Here is an 18,373-nt window from a genome sequence, read left to right as displayed (position 1 = left end):
CAAAGAATATAACTCATCACAGAGGTAAAAACTATTTTTTTCACTTTTATTCGATTAAGTTTATCAACCGAAAATTGGATTAAAAAATCTAAAATAAAAAAAAAAAATTAGTCAACGCTTTCGACGATCAAAAATTTCATTCTCACTTCATCGCAAGTAATTTCATTTGCTTGGCATTGCAACACTCTCTCTGTTGCCTGCAATCAAAAATATTATACCAACACAACAACCGTAAGTGTTTCTGTTTGTGCTTAAGTAAGTACGTGTGCATGTGAATATTGGATTTTGGTGGCAAAAGACAATAACGAGCATCGCTTTATTGGGAGCTCCCAAAAGCAGGTTGTTCCCTAAGTTTCGAGACATGACTGCAGCAAGAGATTTATTTGTGTAAGGATGTGCACTCAATTCAAAAGGAAGCAACTATACGGGTGCAAAAGGTAATAGTTATTTTATTTACAGGGTTGTTGGCACGTTCCACTATCTCTTCATATCTTACCATGAGCGGTCAAAAACTGATACAGTAATAATAGCAAGGTCGACTAATTTTGATTATTTAGGCGGGTTTTTAGTTCTTTTCTAAACTAATTTTTCACTGGGATTGTTGGCACGTTCCAGTACCTCTTCATCTTATAATTTATCTGCTTATTCGACAGTGCTCAGTTAAACAGTCTACAATTGCTGCGAAATAGAACTTGCTAATATTAAGTTATTCAATGAATCTCTTCTACTTCACTCTGAGCCAGAGGGATCTTGCGCAATGTTGTTTGTTCACCAGCGCTTACGAAAGGTCCATAGAACCAGTACTAAAATACACTCCAAGTGAGCTCCAACATATTTCCAGTTTAGTAGGCACTGTTTAGCAAGTTCATAGGCTTGTAAGTTCTAGTGAGGCCGAGCACCCAAACAAGTGTAATCACGAAGTAGCTTGAGAGATTCAATATTAAATAGGTAAGCATTGCGAATAATTATTCTCTCAGACATATCAAGAAAATTTAATCTGTCTACTCGGAAAGATTGAATGCGAAACTTGTTAAGTGAGCTGCCATGTCTCGTTTGAGCAATTTGACTGGTAACTGAAAAATGGCATACATGATGTTTAGCTTTAAGACCTGAATCGAAACAGGGTTTCCGCAAAGACTTTACATATCTCTAGAGGAGGAAGTCTGACGGTGTGATATCATATGATCTTGGTGCTCAATCGACCGGCTCAAAACGTAAATTATCTGCTCACAGAAGTGTTCTCTTAATAATTTCATTGTCAGAAAAGTAGCGGAGATCACGAGCTTCAATTTTAGTCATCAAATCGTCTTTTATCATGATACGATTACGGTCGCCATTGACCGTTACGTTTTCACCTGCATCATTTTTGAAGAAATATGGACCGATGGCTCCACCGGCTCACAAAAACCACACACCAACTCGTTTTTGAAACATGAAATGACATTTCTATAATTTTTTTGGGTTGCTCTTCATCCCAAATGCGGCAATTTTGCTAAAGCTACAAATAAGAGTCCTATTACGCTGAACCAAATTTTACTCGAAAATGTCGGATCTTCTTGGAATTTTTCAAGAGTCCATAGAGCGAGCCGATGTCTCTTGGGAACATCGAGCAACTCCAGTTCTTGAACAAGCTGAATTTTGTAATCCACTTGAATTTAGGATCTGTACGTAAAATGCTCCAAGTCGTTCTATAGGCCAGTTCGAGTTGCTGCGAACGGTGCCGAAACCACTCTCGACGGGTCTCAAGATGGGTGATTGAAAAAGGTACATCCACTTGAATTGAGCTTAGGTTAGGTTAAGTGGTCGATCCTAATAGGTATCTGACTTGGACAGCTTATAACGCAGGTTCGTTGTGGTACCTAGAACTGATATAAAATGTATCATAAAAGCCCTTATAAGTCAACAAAGCGGTTTCAGTCAATCACGAATTTTTGGAGGCGGCTATGCTTGTTTACGCTGAACACTAGAGTAGAAAGTGCTTAATGTCTCTACCTCAACTTGTTTCATACAACATATTGACAATTTGCCTCCTACTGGATTTTCAGCCTTACAGCAGAAATGATTATTGGACAATGTTCAATAAGAACTTTTACGATTGTCCCAAGATGAAATTTGTTAAGAGCAAGCCGATCTCCTACGATCTACTCTAGATTCGCAATCACACAGGAGCTGCACGCGAGGTCCATAGGTTCAGTGCGAACAAGCAAGATGACAACGAAGATCCAAATCGGATGTGAGTGGGGTACGGGAGCTTCTATTGATATATTTGATTGAAGAATTCATTGCAAACCCGACTGCGGAAGATACCTAGTAGAGTTCACAGTCCAAGAAATCCGCTAAAAATTCTCGCTTAGTTCTACATTGGACATATGGCTCATCTTCCAAAGTCAAAGTTTGAATAGAAGTGATGATAACATGTATATTTTTTATAAAAACTCTAAAATACACAAAGCATCACCCTGTTCCCAGGCGTGCGCCAACAGCAACTACAGCGTTTCAAATTCCTTGATTTTTTCTCTATTTGCCCCGATGCGACGTCACAGCAGCCGAAATGTTGTTTCGTTTTCGTCGTTATTTTTTCCCGTTTTGCGCCGGCTTTCATGTTTCCTTCATCGCAGAAAGATATATAATTTTCCTGTTGTAAGTTTCAGCATCCTCTTGCACTATTCGCCCTCTGGCCAAGTCGTTTCCCCAACAATACAGGCACACGAGCACGCACACCGACACGCCGTCGTGCTGCCACGCTTATCTTCCGTTGGACTTTGTTTTTATGGCGTGCTTGTTTTCGCTTCTCACCACTCCGATGTTGATGATGAGCGCTTTGTGTTGTTGTTGTTGTTGCTGCTGTTGTAGTTTATAGTTGATTTTTCCTGTGTCGAGCGAGTCGCCGGCATTTTTGCTCATTGACTGCTAGTGTCATTGCTGTGTACTGTTACGCATGCTTTTCAGCTGATTTGTGTTCAGTGAAAGGCGCGTGTGTGTCTTTGTGTGTATACACTTATGTACTTGTGTGTGTATGCATGCGTATGATGGAAGCCAGTAAGTCAACTGAACTGCCAGGCTGTCAATATGTGTATAGGTGTACGCGCCTCGTTGTTCTTGCAACTGCCTCATCAACAATGTGCTACCAGTTGTTCCTATTGTTGCTGCTGTTGTTGTTGGCTGTGCGAACTCTGAACAATATATTTATGTTTTATGTTTTTCACTTCCTTCTCATCCGGCAATGCATTCAATCTTACGTCAAGCGTTCCTGCTGCCTTCTGGCTACTCAAATTCGATGCTTCTTCTTCTCCCTCCCTCCTTCCTCGCTTCACAAGCTTCGCGCTGTTCATCACTGCTGCTGTCTTCCGTTTCAATTGCTTCAATATATGCTTCCTGAGGGAAGGTGTGTTGTGTTGCCGCTGTTGTGGTTGTTGTTTATGTGTTTGTTGTTGCTGCTGCTGCTGCAGCGAAAACAAAAGCACTCGCTCCATCTTTTCCATTGAACGTGTTGTTGATTCCTTGATAAGCGCGTTGCTTGCAATGCGAGTATTTCGCCACAAATTGGGGAGCGCGTAATTGTTTCAGCTCAGCATTGACATGCAGATTTTCCGCGTGATTGGTAGTCGGTGCCAAGGCCTTGAGGGTGCGCAAAACTTCTGTTATTGTTTGATTTTTCCGATATGCTTAGTAAAATGATGTGAGCATGAATTGTTTGCTTGCGCCACTAAAGGTTTAAGAGGAATTCATATGCAGAGCTTAAAATTGCATACGCACTAGTAAGAGGTTATTCAAGTCGAGCGTAATACAGACAAAAGCATGAGTGTATGTTATATCGAAATATGATTCTTATTGTGACTGACTTAATTTAGTTGCAAATTATGAGAAGACTGCAAAGAAAAAACTCCGGATATAGTATTAAGGGCCAAGCTACACTACCGTATGCTCTGTGTTGTCTTAAGTTTGAAGTTATCATTGAGAAGCCTTATTAGGAGACTACATTCACTTGCAAGCCGGAGAACTTATTTTTAAAAAATGTGCATTTGCAGAACGGAAAGTATTCTAATAATAACCAATTGATTTCGTAAGGGTTTAACTTCCATTGAACCCGTAGCGATTCCAACCAAACCTCCGAAAAAAGGTGTCTGGTATTAAGAAAACTGTTTCTACTTAAAATTATACAAAATTCAAATGATAAAAAAATATTACAACTATTAATGGATACCGGTAATGATTAAATACTAGTCTCAATTTTGATTTCCGACAAAATGGCCTTTTACCAAAAAAGTCGTTTTCGTAAAAGTTTACGTTTCAGAATGGTTTAAAATATCGAAATTATTCTCAAAAATCTTATTCTTCGATCACAGCATTAGCAATGAAGAAAAAATCTTACTCTTTAGATTACTATTTGACAAATACCTGTAGTTAAGAAAGTCGTGCGAAGATTTTAATCATCTTGGTATGACTCTATGGAAAATTATAGAATACGCTTCAGAAGACATTTTTTCGTTAATCCCTTATTCGAAGAGTTAACGAAAGCCACTTAAAATATCTTTTTTTTCAATAATATGCAAAATTTCTAAAATGCAAGTTGGACATGGCGTATGAGCAACTCATTTGAATATGTTTACCTACTCTAAATAATAACCATAAAAGCGACAGGAGACAAAATATGTATTTAAAAATGTACAATTTTTTAACTGCCTGATTGCCACCAAAAATTATATGTCGAATTTACTATCACAGCAAATAAATCCATTTATTAATAATGGGTTGTCAAAAAAGTCTTGCGGTATTTTTATTGAATTTTTTTTTTTTTTATTGAAATTGAAATGAATTTTTGATGACTGATGCCCAGCTCTTGACCGATGCTACGGCTGCTACTATGCCGGTCTCTTTTGACCAATTCAGCGATTTTATCGCAATTTTCGACGACAGGCCTTCCGGAGCGTGGCGCATCTTCGACCACCTCTGCCCCAGAACGAAAACTTTGAAACCATCGTTGTGCGGTGGAAATGGAAACTGTATCGGGTCTATAAACTGCACAAATTTTATTGGCGGCTTGAGAAGCATTTTTGCCTTTATCGTAGTAGTACTGTAAAACATGCCGTATTTTCTCTTTATTTTGCTCCATGTTTGCGACGTTATAACTCACGAACGACTTAAAAGAAACGACAATCAATCAAATACGTGTTAGCACGTGAAATGAGCTTTCCAAAAAGGTATAGCATGACCCGATGCGACGAATAAAACTAGAACTACGCGCTTTCAGCGCCAACCAGCGAAAATACCGCAAGACTTTTTCTGTTAGAAAAAGTCAAATTTTAGTAGAAATACACCTGATAATTTTATAGATCGCAAATGCCGTTATATCTACGACCGCATTAGCAATGGAAAAATACATTTCAAAATAATGTACTTAACTTTTTAAAAAGCAAACATCCAATCTTACTCTATATTGTAACGTATGCCAGATGCTCGTACGTAGATTGCCCTTTATATTTCGGGATTTGGCAACACTAGTGATAACATTTTTGAATGTATGAATACTCAGCACTTCTTGACATACGAGCACTATTTATGTTGTTTACAGTAACTTAAAATATTCTTCTAAACCAAAAAATGGACATAAATCGCGGGAATTTTCGCCAGATTAGTTTTTACAACTTTCGACGTAGATTAATTCATCAAGATTGATGTGTAGGTGAACTTAATTAAATTTCTGCTAAGAGAGGACCAATGTAAATCGATGGTAATATGAATTCAATAAAGATCATAGATCACTCCAAGACGAATTTCGGGAAGACTCAAAAATTAGTTGTTGTGCCGGAAAGTTATGCTGCTGTGCGCAAACTGATATTGCAAGAACGTCATGTGTCCTACAAGTATAGCGTGATTGAAATAACTATAGGCATTACTGGGACTGTGACTGGAAAGAAAATTTGTTCACTTTATATCCCACACAATTTGTCAATCGTTCAAACAAAGGATCGTTTCGCTTGTTTCAGAAAAATGAGGTGCTTCGACGTCTTTTACTTCTTGACATGTGGTGAAAGTGGATTTACGCGTATGTGCCCGAAAGTAAACAGCAGTCAACTATATGGGTGTATTAAGATAGATATGTGCGCACGAAATACTTCCAAGCAAATGGCTGCCTGTTCTTTTTCTGGCAATACTGGACATATCCCAACCACATACCACTGGAAGGAAGCAGAACAGTAAATTATGAGTGGTATACAACCATTTTTTTGCGAGTTTTCTTTCAAGAAATCAGGAAAAATAATCGCCGAAAACGCAACACTCATTACCGAGACAAGCTGGCTTCTCACACATCGACTGAAACAACTGCATTTTTACGCACTCAAAACATCGAGTTGATGAGTCATCATCCATATAGTGCTGACTAACACGGAATGACTTCTTTTTAAAAAATAATAAACTAAGAGTTCAACATTTTTCGACACCTGAATAGGCGGTTTATTTCTTCAAAATGCTTGTTATGAAGATACCTCAATCAGAGTGCCAAAAGTGCTTCGACAATTGATTCAAAAGCATACAAAAGTGTACAGATCTTAATGGAGAAGACTTTGAAAAACAATAAAGCGATTTTCGATTATTAAAATTTCTTTTTGTTCTCGAATCCTGAAACATAAAAACAACCTACATATAATTTAATATGAGTGTGAATAAATATAACACCATACAACTCACATAGAACCCACATAATTTCTGAAAACTATTTTTGTTATATATTTTGGCATTCTCAATACTATTTTTGTTGATTCATTTGTGCGAGTTTAATTTTTCATTGCTTATTTGCCTTTGCATAAGCATAGATGTGTAAGATGCCATATAAAAGCTCTAATTAGCGGAAGCTATAGACATGTGCGTTCGCAATTACTCATATTTTGGTGTAATTAAAAGCCGGAAATGGTGTGTGGCCATAAAAATTGAGTGCGAAATATTGCAAACAATAGTTGTTGTGCGTTGCAATGCATGTACAATGATTTGCGTTCATACAGGTATGCATATGTATATTTAGATAAATGTATACATATATATATAAAATGTATTCATGAAAATAATTTGGGTTTCATGACTTTATTCTACATCCATGTTTTGAGTAAAACAGAAAAGGAGTTAAGTTTAAATTAAGCGGCTTGTTAGTTATATGTGGTATAAGCACAGAGAAACACGCTCACTCAATTTTATTAAGTTAACTCACATATTGGCGGATATATGCGATATAAAGTCACCCGGAATGGGGGATAAGGGAAGTGATTCACCCTATTTGTAGCACACAGGCATACAACCATCAAGAAAGTATTCTCTCTGTATTATATTTGTATAACTATAGGCTCTGGATTCCACATATTCGGTACCTAGAGAACAGAACAGCTTTGATACCATTTATACAATTTTTGACCATCATATTTGATACTTTATTTGTACAAAGGAAAGGGAAAGAATGAAGTAGTAGACCGACAATATATCTATCTCGATTATGAGCCCTACGGCGACATGGATTAGCCCGTAAGTTAGCCCGTAAAAATCCAGCGAATGCGCTGATAAGACCATGTTGTTCGCATGGAAAATGGTACCCCAGCGAAAAGATCCTTCGCTTGTTCTCGAGAACCATTGATGGACAGCAAACTGCCTGCACTAGAGATGTACAGCTGACGAGACCTCGTAAAACTGGTGAAGTTTTGTGTTCTCGGCCCAGGCCAAATCTCGGCTGTAATGCCAAAAAAGAAGAAGAAGAAGTATACTGGACATTAACTTCAAAACTGTACATTTAATAAGAAAAACATTAGGACATTTCATCCTCTTACATTTCCTGCTGCAAGGAAGCAACATATGCATAACCACATATGTCTGTAATTATTTATTGAACTCTTTATCATGAGCAAAAAAAGTTCTGGAATACTTCTGACTATATTTTGGGGGATTTCGCTCTCTTTTCCATATCTCAAGCGCAAAATATCGATACATTTACTAAATAATGAAAGAGTAACATGGCGTATGAGTAACATTTTTAGGTATCATTACACTGCCCTTCACTCATTTTAGTGCCTAAGATTTTATACCTGATTTTGGATGTATTTTGTGAGTTGATACGAGAAAACAAATCACATTTTCCATATCAGCTCTTGTTCATAAGAAAGAATAAAAAAACATCTAGTAGCGGGAATGTGGTTCATCCTACCTACTGATACCGACTACTGATGCGCACAGAGCTGCACCAAACCAAAAAAAAATTTTTTGTAGGCCAGTGCTCTTACAGCGTACAGAAGAGCGCATGGGAATTACAAAAAAAAAAGCATAAAATACAATATATTTTTGTGTTCATAAATGAGAGTATTCAAAAGTGTTTTTAAAGATTAAAGGTTTTTGACAGGTTTCATAATGCGACTGTGGTCGATTTTCGTGCACTCAAGCAGACGAGTACGCATTGGACATCAATTTAATCAAAAAATTATTAACTTGTTGTACTCTAATATACGTAGAAAAGTATATACTTAGATGTACATAAATATATTGTTTTGCTTTTTAAAATACTAAACGTCCCAAAGTGAACTATATCGAATATCAAAAGAAAATAGTCATATCCTTTTGTAATAATCCCACAATACAAGAAATTTCACTAAATATTTTTCCTCAATTTCTGCAATTTAATGCCAGCAAAAGTTTTCAACTCAATACCTAATATAAAATATCACATGACGTACGAAGATTCATACATTTCTGCACATGATAGTTTATGACCTTAACTACATATAAATTTCTGTGTCAACGCAAGTTTTATTTCACATAATTTCATAACGCTATTGCTCCCTCCTGCCTCCACACACATCCTGCCATAGATGTGTGTATTTATGTCGACTATCTTCCGTCATGTCTGCAAACTTGTTTTACGCTCATCTTTCGCTTGCTGAAGATAAAATAAATTTAGCACAAGTCTTATCTGCCAGCTGAGCATTGTTGTTGTTGTTATTATGTTAAGTTTTTATTGTTGCTGTCTTTGTTGTTTTCGTTGCTGTTGGTGTTGGCATATTTGTGTGTCATAAGAAGTTCATCATTAAATGCTGGCATTGACATTTAATACACCACAGCCACCCACACCAGCTGCACCACCATTAACACCAACAACACAAGCAACACGAACAACATCACGAACACCACCACCATCCCCACCCACCAATAGCATCATTGCCTTGCCACCCGGCAATTTAGCCAGCCAGCACGCACAGTCGAGCATATTTCATCACCACTATCACCCGCTTCATCATTATTATTTCAGCCAGCGCATGTTGCGGCTATTCACCGACACAGGCAGCGGTGCAGTGGCTATCGTCAGCAGAAGTTAGCGTCAGTGCGGAAGACAGCGAGCAACTTGAATGCCAACAGTAACATTTGTTTTAGTTTCCGCCACAATGTTTTTGTTGTCCGCAGCTTTATTATTATCAATCTTTGTGGTGATAGCAGCAATCGAGGTTGACTTGGCTTCGAGGGATCGAGGCAGGGTTGGTGCGTCAACTTTTAGCTGTTTGCTTTAATAATGTTATGTCACAGTAACAGCGGTTATTTGCAGCGATTTTGCAAAAACATTTCATGGCAAGAGCTTAAATAGCAAATTTAGAATGGACTATACATACAAATTATAGAACCTTTGCGGGACTGCGGAGATCAAAAAGTTAAAATGATATTTATTCAACAAAAAAACTATGTTTTTGGAACTTTTGCGGTAAACGTTGGAATATAATTGAAATTAAAGAATATATTACTATTGAGAAATATGAGGAATATAAAGTAACGATTTCGGGAATTTCAGGGAGGCAGGGAGAAAAATCTCTGAACTATAAGACTCTCGAAAATCAGAGCTTCTTGCAGACGTTTTTTCAACAAGGCTCGTAGGAATGTGTCAACTAACGACTAGGCGTTGAATAAAACGGCACTTACAATATACAAGTTCGAGTTAAAGAAGGCAAAGAGGACCTCATGGAAAATTCTCGCAAAGAACCCCGTCTCCCCGGGTTTTCTTAAGGATGCAAATGGGAAGTGGGCCCTGAGCAGTGAGGATACACTTTGGATGCTCCTTGATCTTCACTTCCCTAGCAAGACGTGCTTTCCATAGATTTTTCTCAGAGTTCTGTAAGACGATTGTTTACAACTTTTGTCGACATTCTAGTTTAACGGCACTTGACCTGGGTGATCAATTCGTTCAAGCCTTTCAAATCCGGGACCGGATCGCATCATACCATCGCAGCTGCAACAGCCTGTTAAGGCGTCATGCAACAGATTGGCATCTATCTATGCGAACTGCAAAAAACTGAGTTACATTCCGAGGGCTTGGAGACAATTCAGAGTCACATTTATGCCGAAGGCTGGCCAAAGACTTCAGGCCTAACAGCCTCTCTTCCTTCTTACTAAAAACTGTGGACAGACTAATGGAATGGTACACAAGGGGGCGCACCGTGTGGGACCATTTATTAAGAGCGCAATATTTTTATTGTAAGGGCAAGTTATTAGATACTGCCCTGCATACTATCGTGACATGGCTTAAGGAATTTGCTTTTGGAGCCTGCCTTGTTATAAAAAGAGCTTTCAATAACGTCCTGCCGGAAGCAGTCGTAACTCACCTCATTTCAGTCTTCTCTACGACCTTACAAGGTGGAGTTCTCTTTCCTCTTCTATGAATCCTGCTTATAAATCTTTAGGAGCGTGGCTGCCGGATGATTGCCCATGCAGACGATGTAGCACTTATGGTCACAGGAAACTTCCTGAGTACAGTTTGTGACAGGGTATATCAGCTTCGTAACAAATTGGGTAGTCACAAACGGTTACGTCATGTATCCAAATAAAACCGAGATAGTTTTATTCACTAGAAGATATAAGATCTCAAATGAGGAGCATCCGTTTACAACTATCAGATACAGTAAAATATTATGGCTCATCCTCAAACTCGAGAACGTTCTACGGGGGGCGTTCAACAGTATTTATGTTCACCAGCATTTGTGGTGCACTAAGATCCACTCGAACCATGGCACTTAACGATATCTTGAACATCGCCGGAAAGTGTATAGCTGACAAATTTGCCATGCATCCGACACATCGAAGCATGTCCCTTTTGATTTTACTTATATCGTATGAGCATATATGAAAACGGTTACATAACCTAAATTTTAAGCACGAGCCCTCGTACAACAGTATCATCTAACTCACAATATACCTTTAGCACACGTCCAATGCCGGGAATTAATCAAGCAAATCGGATTTTCACAATTGAACGCTTTGCGAACGCTCCTATTAGGCTCAACAAACAGAACACCAAAAGCTAGCAGTTAGCCAAACGAGTATATTCTATGCCAAGAGTTATTTTCATTTCCCTCACTATTATACGAGCGATGTGTGTGCGTGTGTGTGTGTTGGAGCGCTTAATTATTAGCAGGCAATGTCAAGCCGAACTTTGCCAATGCAAACAGAAAGCGAAGCGCCAGTGTTCGATAACACGCTGCCATGGAGTGGGAGCCAGGCCGCAGAGTAGTTATTAGCCAAAGAGGCTTTGCGAACACTCGCCAGTGTGCTCGTCAAGCTAATCAATTGCCCTGGCGCTTCTGTCAATTCATGCCTTCATTTGTGTCACATCATTTCATCAATTGCGCGAGCAAATGCACACTTCTATGAACTAAGTGTATGTCTGCATACGCTGGTTTATGTGAGATATGCGTCTGATGTGCTGTCCGTCAAGCAGCCAAATGAGGATGTGCAATTAGAGATATGGTTATATATATATATATGTATGTTTATATGAGTGCATATACGATTATGTATGTAGCTAATAATATACAAGTTTTATACATACTATATGTATACATATATGTGATGATGGCTTCAACAAATTGATACTATGCCTCCACTATGAAGGACCAGATATTAAATTTACAAAAAAATTCGGAAATGGGCTTTTCAGTTATTTCAGTATGATACAAAAAAAAAAAATTTTTTTTTATATTAATTTTTTTTATTCTTACCGGCAACGCCTATCTTATCTATTCAATATTGAACCACTGACTCGCTACGAGCTCAAATCTCATAAACCTGTACAGTGTCCATTGCACCGTCTTATGGGAACCATTTAGCAATTAGATGATTGACATTGAAGTGGAGATTAAAAAATTGGAAATCGTTTATCAGTAATGTTCATTACTCGACAGTAAACTTTTTTGGATCACAATGGGCCTTCACGTCGGTTAACCAAACGCTGCTGTGAAGAATACGAGTTCTCAAAAAAATATAAAATTTTTTTCATTATTTTCTGTTACTAGTTGACTAATGCTTGACCAATATACCGAACAATAATGCCGAACATTTTCCGATTTCAGTCCTATAGAATGAGCAATCTACATTTTTTCTTCTTACTAAAAGCTTACAAGATGACTTTGAATTATGCATAAAAAATCACAAGCAGTGTGGAAATCTCGATTTCATAGCCCAGCAATTTATAGCCTTGCAAAGTAAACTTAACATAAAAGTGGCTAATTTCTGAAATAAACCCTTATCCGATTGTGATTTTTAAATTAATTAGAAGATCTATGAATGAGTTAGATAGAAGAAGAAATCCGGCTACAACATAAAATTGTAATCAAGGCCTTTTCAATGCTACCAAGTCTTGTTCTACAGACTTAGAAAGGTTTTACTATTTTGAATAGCGCAAATGACAAACTTCAGTCCAAATGAACGTACAATTTGTTTTTATGGGTTTTGGAAACTTAAGACTTGAAATAAACTAAGATTGTCTATACAAAAAAAAGCATGTTGGCTGCTCGATAGGATGGGTTCTTAAACTGATGTTTGATGCTATGTTTGGAATTCTTTATTCAGCAAAAAATATAATGCGTACAATCTTAATTGCTGTCAGTTTGTTGTCGCCCCTCTTCAGCAGTTTTCAAATAGAAGACAGTTAGTACTACCTTCAGTTATGAGCAAAGAAGAAAAGTAAAGTGTTTCTTCTAGAGAAACAGTTAGTAAAGATAAATTCATGTTGGAGAAAGTCCCTTCCAAATTTATTTTTTAGTAAACACTTAATTACAATTTCAATGGCCGCTAATTCTTCTAAGCTTATAATGTTATTATGCAGTATATTATTAGACAGTATAATATTCTTATATTACATTGTTGCCATAGAAAATAATCTATATCAAATTTCGTGAATATATCTTGGCAAATGTGAAAGTTTTCCATACAAGAACTTGATTCCGATCGTTCAGCTTGTATGGCAGCTATATGTTATAGTGGCCCGATATCGGCAGTTCCGACAAATGAGCAGCTTCTTGAAGAGAAAATGATGTTTACAAATTTTCAAAACGACATCTTTACGGCAACCTTAGTATTGTAGTCTTTATCATGAAATTTGACGTTTTTGATGGTATGAATACTCAGAACGTTTTGACAAACGATCACTATTTGTGTTGCTTACAGTAACTTAAAATATTCACTTCGGCCAAAAAAATGGAATAAAATCGCAAACATATCTGCGCGTTTATTTTTTTACATCTTTTGACGTGGACTAACTCAGCAACAGGGCATCGATAAACTTAATTAAATGTTTGGTGGTTATCAATGGTTTGTTCCGAAAACTATTGACACTGTGCACAAACTGACATTGCAAGTCCGTGACCTATCGTGAGAAGTGCGACAACTAAAGGCATTAAATGAACATTTTGTGATAAAAAAAATTATTCACGTTGTATCCTACACAATTTATTAATCGCTCAATAAAGGCTCGTGTCGATTGGTAGAGAGAAATGTTAATAAAATACGATAGCGGTGCTGCGAGACATGTCTATGCCATCGTGACAAGTGATGAATCGGGTTTACGCGTAGAAGCCCAAAGGTAAACAACAGTCGAAAGTATAGGTGCTTCAAGATGAGCCGAATCAAACAAAAGTTGTGCTCTGACGAAGCATTGCCTTACCAAACTAATGGTAGCCTGTTGGGTTTTCCAAAAAATTGCAAACCCAACAGCCGAAGACGGATCACTTCTCACCACGACAATGCGACTGAAACGACTGCATAAAAGTTGGCTTGAGAATACTTGGTTTTATGTAGTAATTAGTTAGATTTATTTAAAAAAGTCAATTTTTCGTAGCCTATCAGCCATGAAGTGAAAGCTAAACGTGCGGAAAATTTTACTTTGGATAAAATAGTTATAAAAATAAAATTTATGGAGTTCATTTTCTTATTTGTCGAGTTATATTCATATGTTATTTATGGATTTTAAAACTAAATCAATACTAAAAGTTTTAAATAAATGTGCCTTTAATAAGATCTTCACAATAACCAACAGTTTAGAAACCAAGCAGTTGTATCTGAGAACAAAGATATGCAAGAATGTGAGGGATGTTTTGGTTAAAATAGTTAAAACTCATTAGCGAAAGGAATGACAACTTACTTCCTATTACAATTCTGGAAACGGAACAAGTAGATTAGTTCCGTACTAGTGCCAATATCATAAGAATGTAGTTATCATTAGCAAACTGCTTACATATTCTGGAAGCATGATATAACGCTAGTGAACTCAAACCTAGTACTAACAGAGGCAAAAACATACACTAGCTGTTGAAGTCATCGAAGGACCCTGAACGCTGCGATGTTGCAACACTTGACTATCACGCTCTTCTACAGCGGCCAGATTTCATTTCCGTACGCACACCAGCTCAACACATAAACTCACATATATAAGTGATTATAATACACACACATAAACGCATATACGATATACATAAATATATATAAATGCTCCGTAGAAACATCAACACATGTTACTGCTCCTCCATCGCATTCTCCTCCAACATATACCCACACATAAAAGCATATAGAAGCAGCAATTGCAGCGATTGCTGCAGCACATAACGTATTGCGACCGCAGATAAGCGTATTAATGCTTTACAACAACGCCAACACCAATAACAGCAAGCAACCACACCCGCCCACACTCGCATTACGTAAAGCTTTGTCATTAACAACAGTGACGGCATTGTCAATAGAGATTGTCGATATTATTGCATAACAAATACATTGCAAGGGCGAAGTGATGTGACAGCGCGCAGCTAAACTCTGCATATTTGGTGGATGATCGGGCCAAAGGATATTTGAGTGGCGTTTGCGTGTTGCTGTGTCATAACTAATTGAACGTTTGTCGGCGGCAGTCGGTGGCCTCTGGCGATAAATCAAACGGAATGTGGGCAAATAAAGCGGCAGAGACATCGCTCAATCACATTATGCTATGTGGAGTGTGGAGCGGATATGGGATAAGATGTTGTGACAGGCAAGTTGAAGGTTGAAGTGCTGATGTGTATGTATATGTATATGCATGTGTTTGGAATTAGTGATGATCGTGGAATTTTTTGCGCTTTAAAATAGTCGGAGGACATAGGGAATGAGAATTGATAGGTAGTTCCGTTAAATAGCTAAACAAAATGTCTTAAAATTATAAAATGATTTTTTTTCATTTTTTACAACTATATTCGCTCTTTTTTTCAAAATTTTAAAGTTTCTTTAAGCATCAACAGTATTTTCTGTAGTATTGCCCTTCTGAAGCTTTAACATTTTCATAACGATCTGGCAATTTGTGGATTCCATGCCAAAAGAACTTTGAATGCTTTGCGGCCAAGAATATAGCAAGCCAATATTTTATAGCCTGTTTATGAATTGTATTCTAGTGTAAGCAATCTGCATTGCACGGAAAATTTTTTTTCAAATTTGGCCAGGTTTGCGCTATAGGGCGGGTTAAGCAAAACTTGGTTTTGTAGCTGTCCTGCAACATGAGACCAAGCGTTGTTATGGAAAAACTGCTGCTAGTCGCAAATTCCGGAAATTCCTCGATTCGGTTTGATAGCCTGTTGTCAGTAGCATTCTCTATTAATAGTTTCACCTGGTTTTAGAAGCCTTCTGATCTCACCAAATACAAAGCACTTCCTTGGTGTCATGCATATTAGGCTTTACCGTTTATTTACATACACCTAAGATTTTGTTGGGTTAAAGATTGTTGTAATGGATCCGTGTTTCACCAGCAATCATGACCCGTTGCAACAATTACTTCCTTTCGAAACAAATATTGAGATTCAACATATTTTAGCCTCCTTTCAACTATAAGTCTTTACAATAAGCATCACAAACGCCATAACTGTTCCTCTTTGTTCATATTCAGAATAAACCATATTGAAATAAGACATCAGTTAGATATTTCATACTCTTTATGTGAAATCCTGGTCAACTATTGCTCAGTCCTAACCTCTCAAATTGGATGTCTTTAGACAAATCAAGATATTCACCATGCAAATTTTGGAAAAGACCCGTAAAAGTCGTTTAAAATTTTCGACAGCACGAAAAGGAGCTGCCTTTATGCCGCGATGTCTGAATTTGGTATCCCCACAAAACTAATATGGGCTGTGTACACTGACGTTGAGCGACACCAAAAGCTCCGTCAGGATCGGGAAGGACCTCTCCGAGCCGTTTGATACCAAACGAGGTTTCAGACAAGGCGACTTCCTATCGTGCGACTTCTTCAATCTACTGCTGGAGAAAATTATTCGAGCTTTAGAACTGAATAGAGAAGGTACAGTATTCTATAAGAGTGTACAGCTTGCTGGCTTATGCCGATGATATTGATATCGTCGGACTCAACACCCGCGCCGTTAGTTCTGCTTTCTCCAGGCTGGACAAGGAAACACAGAAAATGGGTCTGGCAGTGAACGAGGGCAAAACGAAATATCTACTGTAAAAACAACCAGTCGTCGCACTCGCGACTTGGCTCTCACATCACTGTTGACAGTCATAACTTTGAAGTTGTTTCGTATATTTAGGAACCAGCATAAACACCACCAACAACGTCACCTTCGAGATCCAACGCAGAATAACTCTTGCCAACAGGTGCTACTTCGTACCGAGTAGGCGAATGAGAAGTAAAGTCTTCTCTTGACGAACATAGAACAAATGCTATAAGTCACTCATCATCCCCGTCCTGCTATATGGTGCAGAGGCATGTACGATGACAACATCTCATGAGACCATGTTAGAAGTATTCGGAAGAAGGATATGTGGCAGATTTATGGTCCTCTGCGCATTGGCAACGGCGAATACCACAGTCGATAGAACGATGAGCTATACGAGATATATGGCGACATTCACATAGTTCAGTTCTGGCGATTCTGTAATTAGTGCCAAACAGAGAAAAGGAAGAACGACTGACGCTCGGATATAACTGCGTAATCGATGTCTATACGAACAAAGAAGACGAAGATTCATAAAAGGATCCATATATTGACCGAGTGCCAAAATGTGGGCGCAGCGATTGAGTGTCTCCTTGAAATCTTGGAAAGCGTCTAAGAATTCGATTAACCATCTTTCCGTGGACTTGAGCGGATGTGGCAGTCAAAACGTTGAGATTGTTCGGATTTTCTAAAGTTTACTTTTATGGTTCAAATACATACCTTTCAAAAATGTTCATTTGTCTATCTATCAAAGCTAAGTAGTAAATATCAGGACCACTAGCAATTGATCACTCAAATCCACTAAATAAATGCATCGTTGGCATCAGCATTGTTGAGATTATTTAAGGCGAAAAGCTCTTTCTGAGTTAGAACCACTTGTCTTCACTTGTGATTTCAACAATATTGCAAATTAATCGTATTAAGTCTGGAAATTCCGAATCCATTTAATACCCAAACAAATAAAGTAAATATTAAACCTGATTCCTACAAATTAACCCACACTTGTTTTAAAAACATAGAGTCTTCATTTTTAAACCACAAGTACGCACTTAACTCCATGTGACTAATAACGGTTGATTGCAATAATGCTGATTATAATTATTTCTCCAAGCGATAGCTTTCATTTGAAGCTATGGGTATGTACATACATAACGGTATATTGCAACATAATCCGGCCGATGGGTATTAACACTAAGCAAGGGCTGTTGGCTTCAAGTGCGTTGAGTTAAGGTCGTACCTTGGTATTGGTAAATACTTACATAAGCATATACGCAAGAGTGCTTCATCAATAAACCTCATGCCGCATATACAAAATCAAAGTAGCGATAATTTAGTGGTTAACTAAGTAGGGAGTGGAGACTACGTGCCTGAAGGTCGTTTTATTGGCGTGTGTTCTAATGCTTAGTATCATACCTGCATGTGTGCTAAGGAAGCTACCAGCAAGACTACATGAACACTTCGTTTTTGAATAAAAATCCTTCAGTCATTGTTGAGGTATTATAATTTGCGCTGATTAGGGGTAGATAGCGTTGTATGCATATATAGACATGTGTTGTTATTACGTTAATAGACACTTTTAGACGGGGTGGTCCAAAAACAGAACAAGGAAATAGTAAATAACC

This window comes from Bactrocera neohumeralis, chromosome 5 (assembly GCF_024586455.1).
Source record: "Bactrocera neohumeralis isolate Rockhampton chromosome 5, APGP_CSIRO_Bneo_wtdbg2-racon-allhic-juicebox.fasta_v2, whole genome shotgun sequence".
Taxonomy (NCBI): Eukaryota; Metazoa; Arthropoda; class Insecta; order Diptera; family Tephritidae; genus Bactrocera; species Bactrocera neohumeralis.
This window is presented reverse-complemented; position numbering follows the sequence as displayed.